The sequence below is a fragment of the Triticum aestivum genome, chromosome 4A (assembly GCF_018294505.1).
Source record: "Triticum aestivum cultivar Chinese Spring chromosome 4A, IWGSC CS RefSeq v2.1, whole genome shotgun sequence".
NCBI classification, from domain to species: domain Eukaryota; kingdom Viridiplantae; phylum Streptophyta; class Magnoliopsida; order Poales; family Poaceae; genus Triticum; species Triticum aestivum.
The window spans coordinates 506,110,442-506,116,407 of NC_057803.1; the positions used below are offsets into that span (position 1 = coordinate 506,110,442).

A 5,966-nucleotide genomic window follows, 5' to 3' on the forward strand; every position below is an offset into this window, starting at 1 on the left:
GATTTACTTGTTCGTCTGCCATCGCCGGAGAATAACAACAGGTGTGGGTGAGTAGAGGGATGGCTAGGCCAGCGATGGGAGTACAGTGGGGCGGTGAGGCCTACGCGGCAGCACAGCCAGCCGCGGAAGGAGGGAGCAGGCAGTCCCGCTAGCGCTTGTTTGAGTGGCTGGAGCAGGAGGAGCAGAGATTGAAGAAGCACGACGGCCGTTCGATGGACATCCAACAGTCACTCTTGTGCGTCAACCTTTTTTAGGAAAGCCTCAAATCTGTGGAAAACAGCATACAACCCATCTGCCATTATTTCTAATAATTTACAGCCCATTTGCTAATTCTTAAGGTTTTTTGGAGCCCATATTCTTTTTGTTAGCATTACATCCCATACTGTGGCCACGGTTAAAAAATTATACGAAATTTTGCATATTTCGGTGCGGTCCGAACTGTTTTTAATCCCGAAATTTCGACTCACATTCAAACTGATTTAAAAAATAAATGTGCATCAATATAAAATCCAACAAATTCTCCACGCATAAAAATTAATGTAATTTAAAATCGCAAAATGAAAAAAAGATATTTGAAATTAATTGCCAGTTTGATGTGTTTTAAAAATGTACAACCCATTTCTCATTACTGATAGGCCATTTTCTCGGCCAGCCGAATGAAGCTCTCCTCGTCTTGAAAGATTTGTAGCCCAACAGGCCTGACAAAGCGACTTACTTGGCAAATCACAAAAAAACTGGGCTGTGGCCGTCGACCTAGCTGTTAGCCTCTCCACGTACAATACTCTTCCGATGGAAGTTGGTTGTTGACCACATTGACCACGCCGTGCCGAGAGCATCAAGGCAGTGGATGACAGCGAGGCCTGGGAAGGGGACGACGCGGAGCCGGGGAAGATGCGGCAGTGGATGCCCACGCGGAGAGGAGTACGAGGGTTCACTGGTTCGACTGCAGCGTGAGGCTGCCGTTGCCGCAGAATAACAGGGGGTGTGGGTGAGTAGAGGGATACCCTGGGCCAGCGGTGGGAGTAGTAGGGGGCGGTGAGGCCTCTGCCGCATCACAGCCGACCACGAGAGGCAGGAGCACGCGGCACGACTGGCGTTGCTTTGGGCGGCTGGAGCAAGAAGACCAGAGGTTGAAGAAGCACTATGGACTTTGGATGGACATCGTACGGTCACTGGAGCTAGAATCGTTCATATTGACTAAGTTGACAAAGTCCTCCATCCTGGTCAACTTAGTAGGCCCACAAGTCAGCCACCCACTATGGCGGTTCTCGCAGCGCTGGGGGAAGAAGACGAGAGATTGAAGAAGAATTCCGGCCATTGGACGTATATCCAACGCCATCTTAGGCTTCGACCTACTGGCGCACATGTCAGCCAGTCCATTTGTTTTTTAGTCCTTTGGTGGGCTGGGTGAAACAATGATGTAGCATCTATGTAGCCCATTTAAATCCCATTTGCATTTTTCTCAAAATCCGCGGACTTGCTGGGCTGGGTGAAAATATCATGTTAGGCTAGACGGAGAAATGTTATAAAAACATAAACACATGATTGCACGTCAGTAAAATCTTTGCAATCTTATGTACGCAATCACTAGGAGTTAACTTGCCAAGTTATATATAAACAATTATTATTATTATTTTGTAAGAACATTCAACTTATGAAATAAAATATCATTTTAATTTGATGAGTTAATAGTACGTGGGGTATTATTATTTTTTAGGCTAGACGTGGGACAGTTGAGTTGGTTCTAGGGGAAAGTACTAGGAGATAACTCAGTTTACATCAAAAAAAGAAAGTGGGAGAAAATTCAAAGACCCGCTGGGTCCACCTAAGGAGGGAAATATGTTGGGAGGAAGGAGATTCAAAGCACGGCAGCCGAGTGAACTAGTTTTTTTTACGAACAAGTGAACTAGTTTACATACATAAGAAAATAGCCACTAAAAAGCAATCAGGTTAATGGGTTCTTAAAAGAAATATTTCGGACAAAACAGATATTTACGACACATAGGCTAATGCATGAAACACTCAGATGATAAAGGTGCTTATAAACAGATAAAGTACAACATCTAGACCTTCCTAGCACGCTTGATCATGACGCTGTGGCTGTCCGTGTACTCGTCGGTTACGGGAAGCAGACACGCCCTTGTCATAGCATGCATATGCGTCCTTGGCCGCGTAGGTTATGTAGGGTAGATTCAGAGGTACCTCCCACCTGTTCAGGTCGTCTTCTTTCATGTTGGCATATCAGGGGTCGATGATGGTCTGAGCGAGGTCAACCACGGAGTCCTTCTCCTGCCCGTTGTTGACAATCTTGTATTGCTTCTGGATGTCGACAAGCTTGTTGCACCAGATGGCCGAATCGTCGCGTTCTTCCTTCTCTCCACCATAGCGAAGGTGCAGTCGGCGCTGTCGATGAAACGGCGAATGCTCCAGAACCTGGTGCAGCCATAGGACTGAGGCGAGGCAGAGCTTCACCGAGTCCGTATCGTTGGTGTACATCACATTCAACTTGCACTACAGGGAAAACGGTCTATTGCAATGAATTTTTCAGTTGCAATAAGTAAAAAACTGTTGCAATATGTATCTATCGCAACAAAGTAGAATTTGTTGCCAAGCGTCGCAATAAACTCCGTGGCAATAGGATGATGCAACATTTTTTGGTATCATGGCAACATGGAATGGTATCGCAATAATTTTTCTCATGGCATTTGAATTATATTGCCACGAGCCCTGCCATTGCGACACACACATATGGCCACAAAATACTCTTTGTGGCAATAACCTAGTGCAACGAATGAGATTTTGTGGCAAGACCCTCTCACAACGACATAATTTTGTGGCAACACACTTGTTGCAACAATGAAGGATTTGTAGCAAAAACTTATTGCAACATGCAAATTTTGTGGTGATACATTATCGCAATAGGCAGGTTTCGTGGCAATATTTTTTTGCGACAGGTGTAATTCCATGGTGATAACCTATTGCGTGTAGTATATATTACACTAATAATGCATTATCCAAGCACCATTTACAAGTACAGAACAATGCTCACATGTTGATAATGGTAGAAGAAAATCATGAGTACATGTCCAAAGCATTCATTCATTCATTAACAAGTTCAAGAATAAAACATCCAAGTCGGATACATGTTCTACAAAGTCTGAAAGGAAATCTAAATGTTCAAACAAACAAGATACATATGACTTCATCTAGTCAACAAGCATTCTTCAATACATCACTTTTCTTCACTTAACGTAGAAAAACCGTCCTACAAGGCGCCTCCTAAACTGGTAATAAATCTTGTTGGGATCTTTCTTCTTCATTTAGAGAAAACCATCCCACAAGGCAAAAACAAAATTTGAAGTCTATAGTTAGTTAAGACAGTAAAGACAATACACAATAAATATGATTATAAATAAGGGTTGATGATTCTACATGGGATGGATTCCATATTTATAATCCATATCAAGAATGTACTGTAATATTTATTCATTAGCACTTCTGACATATTACTATGGCTACTTCTGTACAGTCATAAGAAGAGGCAAATATCTTCTAAAAGATAGGTGTTGTTTACACAGATACAAGGTCTATAAATAGATGATTAGCGAGCAGCGAATACAAAATTTTCTATTCTAACATGAATGACTGAATTTCAATGAAATACATCAGGTTTCCTCGTTGAGGGCATTCATTAAAGAAGATATTTGCCTCTTCTTATTTGTGGCACATAAACATTAATATCTCAAAGTAGGCACATAACTAAAGGGTTGATCATGCTACTTGAGAAAGTAATCATGCCTTTTTTCTATGTAAACATACTAATTAAAAGCAGAAAGGGTAATCCGTACACCAATGCATGGATAACATGAGTTCCACCAGTTTATACTTGGCATGTAATCTGCTGGCTGTTCCACGTATAGGCTATTGCACGTATAGAAGAAAAGGTTGGCATGCTTATTATTGTTTCTCAACTTAGTATTTCACTTAATAATTAGCATTTGTGGTAGAAACACATGCAAACCAAGGCACAAGTTTTTCTTTGTTTTACTTGCATTTTCCTGAATCAACTATTTTCTTCTCCTCTTCATGACTGATCATGTAGTAAAAGTCTAAAAATTATCCTATCAGTGATGTATCACTTGATATGAGTTTACCCAGAAATGTAGCATGTTGCTAAAATCTATTTTATCCAGCCTAGTATAAGTTTAGAAGATGTTTACTGGGGTTGCACGAGTGTGGTGGTTGCCTTCGAGGTACAGATTCTTTTTTGCGTTGTCTTTTGTGTTGTGTTCAGTTTCAGACGGTATAGTTCGGCATGTAAATGCTTCAATGGAAACTAGATCTCATAATTTTGTCAAATACCTTTTCACTTGGAGGACGACGATGGTGTTTAGGTGCTTTCATAAGCTGGTGTTGAGTAATCATGCTCGAATTTTTAAACAGAGAACTTGACCGATTTCCAGTTCTGTTTCTTGGAGCATCACTTGCTTGGCAAAACTACATTGCATGGATAACTCACAAGATTTATTTTTCTCCATAGAACATAATTGTACTAAATTGAAAGCATTTGTATTACCTGATGTGCATCATCCCGTCGAGTTCCCAATATCTGCTCAACATCCGACCTCATTGATTGCCTAACCTCATTCATAATATCATGCATCATTGCTTGCTTAGCCTCCTCAAGTTCTCTCTGCCTTGCTATGCATTCCTCCTCAAGCTGTTTTTCCCTGGCAACTCGCTCTTCTTCTCGTTCTCTTTGCCTCTCTGCCTGTTGTTCAACAATTTGCCACCTTAAGTCATGAACCTCGAGGGTTAGCTCAGCATTTTGCCTCTGGATTTCAGAATGTAGTCTTTCAGAACCGCTAGGCAGCTTAGCCATGTATCCTCGGCCACAAGGCTTCAATGATGTCATTTCCATAGTAGATCTATAGGTATTCTAGAAAATATTTTTTTGCTCTTCACTTGAAATTGGACCACCAATCTTTCCTTCTTTCTCCCTAATCTGGCTGCGTGCATTGTCCTACACCACATAAAGATAGCATACTTAAGTTGTTAAGGATGTTAATATGATATTGCACAACATAAGTAATGTAACAAGATAGATTTCTTTGTTTGAAAATGTTTCTCACATAAACAGTCTGTGATTCTTCATTAGACCACGATCCATTTCGTGTATGAGTGATCTACCAAAGTTGTAGAATAGTTGGTTCCTTCCCAGTCTCCTCGTCCCTCTACAAGTATAGAGATATGTCAAATAGAGAACCTTGAAATTCGACCGTACAAAGGTGCATTACATCTACTCTTTTGAGTACCTTCTCATAGCTAATCTACGAGTACGATTTTGAACCAGCTATATGACTCGCCTTTTGCTTCTGGTGATTTTCCGTATTTTTGTGGCTAAGCTCCTGCCACACACAATATAATGAGAGGCATGTTGTAAATAATACAATTTACTTACTACACCTAAGAGGCATGTTGTAACTAGTACAATTTACTTACTACACCTAGTAATGTACACAGAAGTAACCTGGAATTTTAAATCCATGCCAAAATAATTGATCATATAATCCCACTCCTCTGGAGTTACATCCTCGGGTTTATTCGCCCTTCTTTGAGCATCAGTACTGTATGCTTTGTATGTTGAATGCAAAGTTGACCGCCATCCTCTATAGCGCTCTCTAGAAATTGTTAGTATTTTTCCCTTCGTAGAATATGTGTCCTCCAAATCCCACTTAGCCTAAAAAGGAATGATGATAGGAGTCTGCTATTTATAAATAGATATTGGAGAGGCTATGAAAAATGCTGATGTACAAACTTATACTTACAATGACATCAGCAACGATTGAATCCTTCATAGAAGAATCAATGGCAGACCACTTGTTTACACCAATGAGTGGTGCCTTCCTTTTCATGTAAACCACCACGTCATCCACAAACAAACGATAGTTCTCTCCGATAGAACC

At 40.9% G+C, this 5,966-nt stretch overlaps 1 long non-coding RNA gene across 1 annotated transcript; it reads right to left on the minus strand.

Annotated features, from left to right (window-relative positions):
• Positions 1-4,362: 4,362 nt before the first annotated feature.
• Positions 4,363-5,236, minus strand: LOC123082150 (uncharacterized). The gene is made up of 3 exons (XR_006438958.1): positions 5,133-5,236; positions 4,577-5,023; positions 4,363-4,497 (listed from the first exon to the last, which is right to left on the minus strand). It is a non-coding gene; the product is annotated as an uncharacterized lncRNA (long non-coding RNA).
• Positions 5,237-5,966: the final 730 nt, after the last annotated feature.